The sequence below is a fragment of the Lutjanus erythropterus genome, chromosome 11, assembly GCF_056507025.1.
Source record: "Lutjanus erythropterus isolate fLutEry1 chromosome 11, fLutEry1.hap2, whole genome shotgun sequence".
NCBI classification, from domain to species: Eukaryota; Metazoa; Chordata; class Actinopteri; order Lutjaniformes; family Lutjanidae; genus Lutjanus; species Lutjanus erythropterus.
In genome coordinates, this window is record NC_139327.1 from 18,689,402 (window position 1) to 18,701,868 (window position 12,467).

The window sequence follows — 12,467 nt, forward strand, 5'->3', positions numbered from 1 at the left end:
CACCTGGACATTAAGTGTGGGGTTACTGCGCTGCAGCGCTCAGATTGACTGACTGACTGACTGACTGACAGAAGGACTTATATGTGAAGTGTTTTGTTTTTTTGTTTTTTTGTTTTTCTGGTTTTGCAGAGTCCTCGTCCTTCTCTTCCACCTCGCTCTCCTCAAACAACCTCAATCAAAGCTCTTTTTTCATGGTAAAGAGGAGACAAAAGAAAAATGTCAGAGCAGCCTGCTGGAAACAACCTATCTGTGCATGAGGTGGAGAAAAAAAGAGACTTAAGATCTTGAGATTGCTTCAATATCATGTTCTGAATTGCTTGTTTTCTTACCTCAGAGGATTTATGTATTTTCAGTGGTGGAAAGTAAATTCACCCCAGTGCTTTACTTAACTACAATATTAAGGTATGCTGTACTCAAACAATTCCCTTTTCTGCAATTTTATACTGTATTCCACTACATTCAGAGGGAAATATTGCATATTTTACTGCACTACATTTAAATGACAGCTGGAGTTGTTGTTTTACTATGCTTACTATGCTTACAAAATATTACATTAAAATGTTTAAAATAATTTTGTCTCCAACTGCAGCAGCATCATATACTTAGATTCTTTAAGATGCTGAACATGTCTAATTATTATGCATGCCTGCTGTTCTACATAATGCTAATTCCTCTTATAGAACTGGACCAATTAGAAAATGGATCATTTTGTCTTTATTTTTTTCTATGTTATGTTATTTCTGTCTTCATTTGTCCATCTGTATGTCGGTGTTTCTGCTTCTCTTTTTGTTTGTTTTGATAAATTTGTACTTTCAGATGCTGTGTAAACATGATATGATGTCCCAGTAAAACAAACCTTGGAGGGCCTGACCCCTAGTTTGAGACCAAACTTCCTGTATGTAAAATACTAACCAGCAATAACAGGGAAATGCTGCTTACATATTGACACATTTATATTAAGTGTCTAATAATGTCATATTTAATAATATATCAACCAGTCACGTAAAAGTAAATAAATATCCTTGTATCCTTGTATTTACTGCAGAATGAGTGGTTTTATTTTTGATGCTTTACATAACGGAGTATTTTTACATTGTTGAATAGGCAGTGGCAACACAATCTGCATTCTTTTCCAGATTTTTCAAATGAAGATTCCCTCTCAACTGTTTGCAAAAAGTTGTGACGTCACTTACAGAACTGATGCCCTCCCCTCTTCTAGCTATGTCATCTTGCAGAGACCCACACCAGGTCACATGTGCACTTTTGTTTGGATTTGAATATATGCAACATGATATTAAAAAAGAAACCCAGAGATAAATTTGAAAAATGATGAGCCTTCCCTTTAAGTTAAGAATCTAAATAATTCTTTAGCCACTGGATTTTTTTTTTTACTATTTCATGAGAATACAACAGACCCCGGCCAAAATAAAATCCAGTGCAGACCAGTACATAACTGTGAAAGCAGTGCGGTGTATTCAGTGTGTGTGTCAGTGTGCTCAGGTGGTGGCTGCCCTGATGAGAGATGCTGTTTGCTGCCCTCAGTCCAACTAAACAACAACATCAGCAGCCAATCACAGGGTCCTGTGTCGGCCGGGCCCTGAAGATCAACACCACAGGGACTGCAAAGCCGCTTTTTCATGCTTACTTACACAAATGTAACAGATGCACACAAATGTTTTACTTTAACAGGAAAATATTGCTGTTGTTTTTGCTGGGAAATATGTTTACTGCTGCCTCAAACATTTTGGCTGATATTATTAGCAAGTTTTTGGTCACTATCTCCCCAAACCATGTGGAGTAAAATCTACCACCATCTCCACCATCTAATGCTGCTTTGATATCGACCTACAGTTGCACAGAAAAATAAGAGAAGAAAAAGAGCAGCAAGTAACAGCATCCAGGCTTCTATTCTGAAGGTAAGTATATATTTTCTGCTTTGGAACAGATAAAACCTCATTCACATGAAATTTCTGCCTTTGAGAGATAAATTGAGCTTTTATCATTTACACATTAAGAATCTCAACTCAGTGCCAGCTTCACATACGCATCATTGGAGTATTTTGGTCAAATAAGAGACTGTAGTTGTAACACTGTCAGTTAACCGATCAGAAAAGAGCTGCAGTGATGTCATCAATATCTTACACCCCTGTTTCTTTTTTGAGCTCACAGGGAAAGTGTCATGTCTCTGAGCAACATTATGGATTTTACAACCAAAAAACAAACTTTTTGCAGTCAGGATAGGCATAGTTGGCTGTGCCCCACCAAAGAAAAAATGTTGGAATTACATAATAGTTATAGGTTATCTATTGATCATTTTGTCATGATTTTATGCATTTTGTTTTGGCTTTATTCATAACTGATACACACACTCATACATGATGCACATGATTAAACATACTCGTAAAACTAGTCAGAATGCTTTTTAAAATATAGTGTGCTTCTTTTGCCACAGCTTGTTCCAAAAACTAGTTATGTTTTCTTATTACCGAGGTAGAGTCTGTCTGGGCTTATGAGATGCATAACTGATTATCTTGGTTAACTCCAAAACAGATATTCCTTGCGGTTTTCGAACCTTTGGTTAATTTTATTCATTTTTTGGGCGCAGTCTGGTTGTGACAATTTTGTTTTTTGTTTCCATTATGGGAAACTGTCATTCGTTACTTCGTGTGAGTCATTTCACTTATTTTCTGATCTTAATTTTGGGGCATATATAGCATTTTACTATCTTTTTGATATGGTGTGATTTTAAATTGATGCCTTTTTATTGTTGTTTTTGTGTAGACCCCAGGAAGACCTGCAACCACTCTGTGGAAGCCAATGGGGATTCAAATACAGAATAAAGAATGGTGGCTGTTCCATGTTACATAATGTAACATCCACTCCTTCTCCCTCTGGATTGCATCCATCCCCATCCAGCTAGCAGTGTGCCTGTTACAGACGTGAGTATGTATGACTGTCTGCTGCGTGTTGAGTTAGCCTGTTACATGACATGTAGCAATGGCTACAGATTTTAAAGACCAGTAGTGTCTATCAAAAGGACATATTGACACCATGTGGATATGATCTACAGTACTAAAGAGTTTTGTTTGACAGTGACTGTGCTTGTGATTGCACATAGCTCTGGATGTGGACCACATCCTTTACCGGCTAGTTGTTGGCTATTTTTAGCATGGAAAGCTTAGTGGCCCAAGCCAGCATGTGGGTATTTCTCTCTTTAAAAAAATCAACGTTGTTTTATTAAAAAAAGAGCCAATACCTGAGGTGGCCATATTGTGTATCTATATTTTCTTTATCTAAATAAATATGAACTGGGGCTGCTGTGTTAGTTCAGTGTGGACATTGATGGGTCACTGCTGACACAGGCAAACATTTCATTGCACATTACTATTGGGTTGCAGCAACAGAACTCTTTGTATTTGTCACAAACTCACATAACCTGTGTAGACATACAATCAAGTTTTATTTATAGTAGACAAGCATGTATACTGTGTATCGAAGACATCTAGCACGAACAACCACTGAGTTACTGATGCCCAAATAAAAAGTGTTACTTCCATGCCCGGTCTCCCCTACTATAGAGGCAAGGAGAAAAAATCAGAAGTGTGTGTGTGTGTGTGTGTGTGTGTGTGCACGTGTGAGTGACTGTGCGTGTAAGAGAATGAGAAAGACAGAGAGAGAGACAGAAATTTGATGAATACAAGGAAACGCGGAGGGGCTGAGTGAAAGGGATGGACTATATGGCCCGTCTCTGCACCTCTTTCAACCTGCTCAGTGAGCCATGTGCTTGGCCTTGTATACTGCAGTGCTACTTGATTACTTTGTCAGTCTTCTTAACTGGCTTTTGCTCTGCGGGGGAAAGTAGGGAGACATGTCCGACAGAGGATGTCCAACTGAGAGTGCAGGGAGGTGAGAGGAGACGCTGCATCCAAATGAAGGGAAATTATATTCTGCTGTCTTGTGAGTGAATAATGGAGTATCACGAGTCATGTCAAGTCGTCTGACAAGCCGGATTTTATGTATCAAGCCAAACAACTAGAAGCTAATGCAGTATTTCTGTGGAGGAGCTGCTCTCTCTCTGCTGTGCACAGAGTTAAAAACTGTTCTGTGTCATCCTCACAGCTCCTTAAGGAGAGCCGAGGGACCACAGTCAATTAATTTCTCATACCAAATTCCCAGTTCAGTTCTTTGGATAAAATTCAAGTAATTATGAAAGACACTTCAAACACACTTCTCCTAAGGTACCTTTCAAGGAGATGGAAAGAAGCCCAGCACATTCAAGGAAAACAGATTATCAAAATGAAATTTATTTTTGCTCTGATGATTTGATATACAGAAGTTTAAAAGTTTTTTTTTTACAGTTACACACTTCGTTGGGTATTTTCTGTCTCCTACCCAAACTGAATCCAGTGAGACAGTGCCACCCCTTGGCAACATCAGGTACTCAGTTCTCCATCCAATCCACCCCCATCTGTCAATCGTCTGTTCCCTGCATAATGCTTTCTGCTCACCAAAATGTTCAAATGAATGCCTATTGGCAAGACAAAGTTGTGAAGAAAGTTCCAGATAAATAACTTGTGTGATACCTGCTGTGGAAAAATGACAAGCAATCAAAAAGACAGAATGAAAGCAAACAAAAACCAAAAACAGCAACATCAGCAACAAAAAATAACAGAGATGGGAAGTATTTCAATTAAATGAATTTCATTTAAAAGTATTTAATATATGCATTTAATTATGATGAAAATCATACCACATCACAACGTGGTTCATTCATTGGTTCATTCCACCAGTGTCACTCCATCATTTTTGATAGCAATCTAAATTTCAATCAGCTTGTTAAAACAGTTATCCAGTGTTGCTTCATACAGCTACACAGAATCTCCTAGATCCGATCCTTTCTGCCCCTCCAAACCCAAAACCTGGAAACCTTGTCATTTATTCTTTCATTACATCTTGCATAGATTACCGCAACTCACTTATTTCCTGCTTAAGTAAACACAACCTTTCCAGACTTCTGTTAATTCAAAATTCTGCTGCCAAACTCCTCATAAATTATCATAAAGGAGGACACATAACCCTGATTGTAGCTTCATTACACTGGCTGCCTGTGTATTTTAGAAATGATTTTAAAATGTTAATATTCAGCTTTAGAGCACGGATGGGACTGGCCTCTGAGTACATCAGCAATTTCTTAATTCCTTATGAGCACAAGTGTCGCCTGAGATCCTCTGGAGAGTCAATTGTAGAGATTCTAAGACCCAGATTGAAAACTGAGGGCGACCAGGCCTTTGCCCGTCGCTCTGGAACAACTTGCCACAGAAGATCAGGCAAGCCACATCTTTGTCCACTTTTAAATCTCTTTTAAAAACTACACTAATCCAATTAAATGCCTAAAATATGATAATTTCAGTTTGTATAGAATGTTTTCAAATTTCTATTTATTTATCATAATTTAATACATTTTCTTATATGAGCATTTTGAGCAAGCATTTGTATTTTCCAACAAGATAGTTTCTGATGTATTTGTGCCCATCTCAGGATATAAAATAGTAAACACAGGTGTGACCAATGATACTAATTAAGGTAGCAGAGCCTTTCAAGAAAGCCACCATGCACAATAGCAGCACCCTGACTCTGTTTGACCTGAATGGAACTTTAATTAGTATCACTGGTAACACCTGTGTTTACTATTTAATATGCGCACCGCTTTCCTATCATCAAAACTGATTTCAATTTAAATGGACTGGACAATAACACGATAAAAGATGATTCCTTGGAGTATCCATCAATGTATATCACACACGACATGATGACATGAAAACAATGTAACAACATGAAACAAAAGACAAAACAAGACGAAAACGATATAAAAAAGATGTAACAAGACAAAAATTATGTATGTAACAGACCCAGCTGTGAAAAACAGTGAGGTTCAGTAAACTTTACACCGAAACAAATAGTAAAAATGTCATTCAGAGGGCGGCTTTTATAGTTTGAGTGCTTTTCAGAGCCTGTACCTTTTCCCTTTTACTTGAGTAAAGAAGTTGAAGCAGCACTTATACTTCTACTAAGTCTTTTTTAGGAAATATCTGTACTTCAGCATTGACGTCACGGTACTTTGTTGCTTTCAGTTGTGCAATCCAAAAGATTTCACATTGTCCTCTGATGTCCTTCTCAACAACTTCCAGCACCACGACCTTCAGTGTATTTGTGTCCCGCTTGCACATAATGTAATGCCATAGCATAATTAATGTTCCATTTGTGAATAGCATTTTTATGTTCTGTATCTCAGCCTTTTAGTCACAGGGGCTCTCCAGTATAAATTACATGTGTGGTGTTGCAGTTTGCAAAGTGTCTTATTTAATATGTGCAAGATGTATTCCCATCTCAAATGACTGATTTTCATGATATAATCGCAATGATTGGAGCTGTTCATTTGAAAGTTCCACAAGGCTTTTGTTTCCAGGTTGTTTGTGTGGTTTGTGGGGAAAGACTGTACCAGTCTTTTTGGGTCAGTGTGCATTGAAATGAAAACACGGGTGGTTCTGTGAACAGTGGTTGAAAAGATGCATTTTCTCTTGTCTCATCCATCAGTGCAAGCTTTTATCTGTAGCCTTCCATTCTTCTTCTGCGTCACATAGAGAGTTAGGAGGGTTACTTTAAAAATGTGTTCTGGTATAGTTACTAATTACCTGTTAAAAATGCGGTCAGTAACCTAATCCAAGTATCACAATATTAAAGTTTTGTAACCGATTACTTTCCGTTATTTCTGGATTACCTCAATATCAAATATGGTGAAATTATTTAGCCTAACATAATGTTTTATAGTCATTGTATATTTATTAATTTTGTCCAGGTAATCCTTCCTTTGCTATGTGGAAATGCATGTTTACATTAGTATTGCTATTATCACTTCAAATTCAAGTACACTGACTTATCCATACAAACAACTTCCCAGTAACCAGCAACACCACGTGCAATCCCCAAATATTTTTCAGTAGTAATACGAATATCTGAGTAGCTAACATTTATCATTTATTCCGTGCATGCAACATTACCCGTTGGTCAATATAGCTAAAGTTAGCATTTAGTCTGTGTTGCTAACATTAGCAGTTCGCCTGTGTAGCTAAAGTTAGTGTTTGGCATGTGCTGTTAAAGTAAACAGTTGGTCTCACCTGTAAATGTTTCATTATATTAGATCTTGAGACAGCATAATTGCAAAATTTCCACCCAGAGGAAGCTTTTTTCCAGAGATAATGAATTGGCAACTGTCAGATTATTTGGGTTCACTGAGTGGTATTCAGACTTGTGAAGAGTTGTAATGCATGCACACTGCACATGGTAGTATATTGTAAGCTAACATAGTATATGTAATATATGTAATCCTGATACATACCCCCTATTTTTTACTAAATGTAACTGTATTCTGATATTTTTTTGTAACTATAATGGAATACAGTTATTTTTTTGTCTGCTAACTGGTCACATATACGTCTTAGTTGTTGGAACAGGCATTAAACTGTGTTTGAGGGTCTTGTCAGCCCATATTGTATTTCAAAAAGGTGATTTCTCTGTGAACAGTAGTGTGTAAATTCCCATCAACTGTTTTTTGTGATTATCAAGTTTCTGTTCAAGGTTTGAGATTACTTGAATTCATTAATAAATAGAAACCCAACTCATCTGCCCATTCATGCATAATAGACAATGTTGAAGAGGAGAACACAAAAGTTTATTGATCCTGCATTGCCCACCTGCGTTCCTGTTGCTCTTTTCTATTGATGGATAAGACAACAGTAGACATTAGCCTGCATGGTGTCTGTGATCACAAGATGATTTGTGACACATTTCAATCCAAATATCTTGGCCAAACAATACTTGAAGAATGAGTCTCCCCCATGATGAAAGTTACATTTGGCAGTTGTCATGTGGGTTTTAGTGGCAGCACAGTGTGTGAACACCTGTTGGTCTACAGTTTCAAGGGTGCATGCTGGTCATGGACTTCTTGATTGGGCTTGACACATTGTCTTTACATACGTTTAACCGCTTTGAAGGGCTGGATTTATGCACAGCTGCTGAACTTTTGCACCAGCCAAATATGTAAGTTTTCTCTCCATTGTTGGTGTGATCTGTCTTACTGTCACTGAACGTAACACCCCAAACCGGACCTCACTCCATTTTCATTTAATGACCGTCATTATCATTATATAATATAATGTGAAAGAAGTGAGAATTCAAATATTGCACATGAAGAAGCTGAGCTTGTACTTCAGTGCAGTGTGGTGGAAATCCCAAAACCAGTGATGCTGCTGATTTTGATGGACAAGAACATGATGAACCATGTCAGCTCTGCACCAGTGAAGCAGGGCCGAGCACAGAACTGGACAGGCAATAAAATAAGACACACTGGCACAAGGCAGAATCAGAAAGTTGGTGCTTTTTCAAAACTGTCCACTGAGTTAGATATTGATTTAATAGACGACTGTAGTGTCTGTGAAAACAAATGCAGGTAATGACAGCATAGACAAACCATCTTGACAGCGCTGAATGTATAATGCATTTAATGCTCACATTGTTGCAAAGCTTTAGTCATTAATAGATTGAACAGTTATGGAATACTTAAACCAACATGTGTTCTGTTAAATCTCCTATGAAATGTATTAGTCTTACAACAACTGATATGAATGTTTAAGACTCATAAATCAATTTGAAATCCAGTTTTACTCATTGTTCACCTGCAACCTGGAATAACATACAGAACTATCTAAAGCTTGCCTCATTTTATCCTTAGGGTGATTTAAATTTTAAACACATTTTACTTCTTGATATTCTTGTTTCAATTGATTCATTTGCTTTGATTGTTTTCTATTTATTATTAAGGTTTTCATTTATTCTTAAGGGGTTTTTTGTGTTTTTTATTATCCCCACCAGGCCTAAGCCAAGGGGGGATCATATAAGCACATCTGTGTGTGCATGTGTGTCTCTGTGAGCGTGAGTGAGTGTGTGCGTGTGTGTATACACGCAATGAAAGTCATGTCATTGCAATAAGAAACTGAACTGAAAAAGAGTGATTTTGGCCATATTTATGACTTATCTTATGTTAGATTCTACAGTTTTCACCAATGTGTTGACCCTGACATCATTTCTAAGTGATTATTGATACCCTTAAGATGCATACATTTATACTGCAGTCTTCCACATTTTCTTAGGGGGAGAGTTCCCCCTGGCCCACATCCAAGTAATGACCCCAGTATTTCTAAAATCCTGGCTAGGGACCCGAGGGGTATTCCATCAGTGTGGATAAAGGAAAAGCCTGTCTTATTTTGATAAGTCTGGCTAATTTAAGTGAGAGATTTGTTCCATGACTGTGGCTTAAAGGAATCCCTGCTCGGTAACCGTGGTAACTTACAAATAGCCTTCTCCGTGGCATGCGAACTGTCAAGCTCAGTTTAGCTATGTGTTAAAGACAGTTCGCTCAAGTGTCTTATTGTGCTCACATCACTTCTGTCTGTGCAGAAACACAAGTTTAGACCTTTTTGTGACCAAACATGAATTTGTGTTTACTTTAGTGTCAAAGAACAAGAGTTAAGAAAAGCATGTCTCACAAATTTTACTGTCTTCAAAAGCCAGCAACACCCTATTATTTAAAAGCTAACATTTATCATTTAAGAAAAACGTGTGCCAAGGTTGTTTTGAAGTGATTTATTCATTCACTCGTTTTGTTCAAGCTATGAAGACAAACAAACACTAAGTGAGCTTGTATATCTTCCCTAAAAATGATTTTAATGGCTTTTTGCCTTTTTGCTGGCGATAGACAAGAAAAGAAGGAATTAGAGGAGGACAACATGCAGGTTGGCCTCGGGTTGGAATCAAACCGTGTTGCTGCTGAAGCCTCAGTACATGAAACAGACGCTCTACCAAGTGAGCTGTTAGGACAGGGCAATGTGAGATCACATTATCTTGGCTTTTTGGCTAGTTGTCTCCTTAGTTTTGTTAATTGTGACAGTACTGACTTTTTTTCATGATTACCCCTTGAGATTCCTCATCTAGTTCAATCTGAAGGGTTTGTTTCACTGCTGAGAAGAAAATCACTCTCATTTTCCCCTCTTTTTGTTATATCTTACATCTTTTCAACAATCAGCTGTTCTGAGCTGCTTCTGTTCTCTGTTCACACTCACAGTACAAGGTTGTTTTAGCCTGGTTTGAGTTAGCGTTGACTACACCAGGCTAAATTAGAGGAACATCTTAGAGGAACATCTAAGCTTTTTCCCTTAAGCACAGACTTATTTATCAGCCTTGATGGAATACCTCCATCTTCATATCATCTTAACACACGACCACAACAAGCTTCTGGCTGATCTCATTGGCTGACTGTTTTTCTCTGTCTTTCTGTCCCATCCTGCAGCCTGTCACCTCCCTCCTCTCACAGCTTCACTGAGAAAAGCAGGAATTACTGGATCTTTGCTTTGATACTAGCTGTGTTTAGTACAGTACTGCTGGAATTAGCGTGGACTGACTCAACTTTCCACTGACCTCACAGTCTTCAGTCTGCTGTTTGGACTCTCCAGAAAATCACAGAGAAGCTTCACTCCTGAATCCTGCAGGTTGTTTTCACTCAGCTGCAGGTGTCTCAGATGGGAGAGGCTGGACTTCAGAGCTGAGGCCAGAAAAGCAGCTGAATAAAGAATAAATGAAAGTACAGAAAATAATGTTTCTACTTGAAGTCATTCAATGTTTATTGATCTGTTCAGTGATGAAGAAGGTTTAGAATGTAGAAGTTTAGAAACTCCAAACTACGGCTGTGATGATATCTGATTTTCACTGCACATTTATTGTGGCCAAAAGAAGTCATGATTTTATTGCAATATCTATAGAAAATCTGAAAATAAATAAATGAATAAAACTAACTGCTAGTGTGTAACTGTAACTGTAACTGTAACTATTTTAAGCCCATTTCAGTCAATAAAAGAAAGAAAAAAAACAATGCTCATTGTAAGTCAGAATTATGGGATGAAATGTCAGTTATTATCTTATATTTTTGAGTTTTATAAAAAAAAAAAAAATCTGAATTTTTACTTACTTACTTACGTTTTTACTTACTATATCATAATAATGACCTTCTATCTCATAATTATTTTTTTGAATCTTACAATTATGACTCATTTATTATTTAGAAAAAAATCATACTTGCTATTTTATCTCATAATAAGGATTTTTTTAACCATATAATTGATTTTTTTTAAATCTCATAATATTTACTTAATATCTCATAATTATGACCTTTTATTCCAGAATAGAGACTTTTTATCTTATAATTTATGATTCTTTTGTCTTTATTTCTTAATCTTGTAATTGATTTTCTGCATCTTATAATAATGTTTTTTTTTTTTTTTTAAATCTCATAACTGTTTTTTTATATGTAATAATTGAGGGAGAGCTTTTATTTACTTTTTTTTTTTTTTAACTTGGCTTCTTTGTAAATGAAAGCTCTACTTTAATGCATTTACCAGTTAAAATAAAGGTTCAATGAATGAATGAATGAATGAATGAATGACAGTGGGTGTGTAAATGACAAGCACACTGCAGAAAGATTGTCTTTTAAACTTCTTCTTTCATACTTTAAATATAAAGATCTGAAAGGCTGTCGAAAGTCTTACCATCTATACAGTACATCCACCACACCCTGACCTTTAAAGATCCATACATTAATGTTCGTGGCCTAACTATTCAACAGCACAAGCTCCACAAAGACAGGTGTAAAAATAGACCCCAGGTTAGGACTTCTGCTCCTGTAAATAGTAACAGGGTCATTATGAGGGTCACCCACAAGCATTTGAAGACTGGAAGCCATACAAATGCTCTATGTGCATATGATGACATGAATATAAAGGACTATAAGGAGGAAAGGAAGTTGGTGTAATATTGGTTTCAAAAATATAACCTTTTTATACCAACCTGGAGCCTATAGTGCACAGAAAGCCTAGAGCTCCAGTTTATGTATTCACAGGGTCCAGAGCTGAAGCCTTTAGAAAGCTGAAATCACTGGGTTTGGTTTCACTGTAGCTACATCACAATGATTTGATTGGACAATGAACACATCATTGCTTTGCTGTAACTTCAGTTCACATCCTGAAACCCTGATCTTTTGGGTATGACTTCTAAAATACAGAGCTTAACCCTGCTGTGCAGCAGGTTAAGCTGCAAGCTAATGGTGGGGATATCACACATTTGAAGTTTTGAGTGGGAATGGACTGTAAGCTCATAGCTAACAGAGCTGTAAGCCCTGGGCTAATGTAGGTCTCAGACAAAGGCTATATATAGATTGAAAAGTCCTTGTGATGTTGTGATGTCTTTATCCATATGATTGCAGGGGAAAAACAAAGCAGTGCTGTTGTTATTATCTCTTAACTTCAATAAACACACATTCCAATTGTTACAACATTTCCCTTTTACCAAAGAGATATCCAAAA

The 12,467-nt window shown here is 37.1% G+C and overlaps 1 long non-coding RNA gene across 1 annotated transcript; it reads left to right on the forward strand.

The window, feature by feature from the left end:
- Positions 1-1,574: 1,574 nt before the first annotated feature.
- Positions 1,575-10,834, forward strand: LOC146318908 (uncharacterized). Its single transcript, XR_014771582.1, has 4 exons — positions 1,575-1,916; positions 2,789-2,939; positions 4,359-4,437; positions 10,403-10,834. It is a non-coding gene; the product is annotated as an uncharacterized LOC146318908 (long non-coding RNA).
- The last annotated feature ends 1,633 nt before the right edge of the window (positions 10,835-12,467 follow it).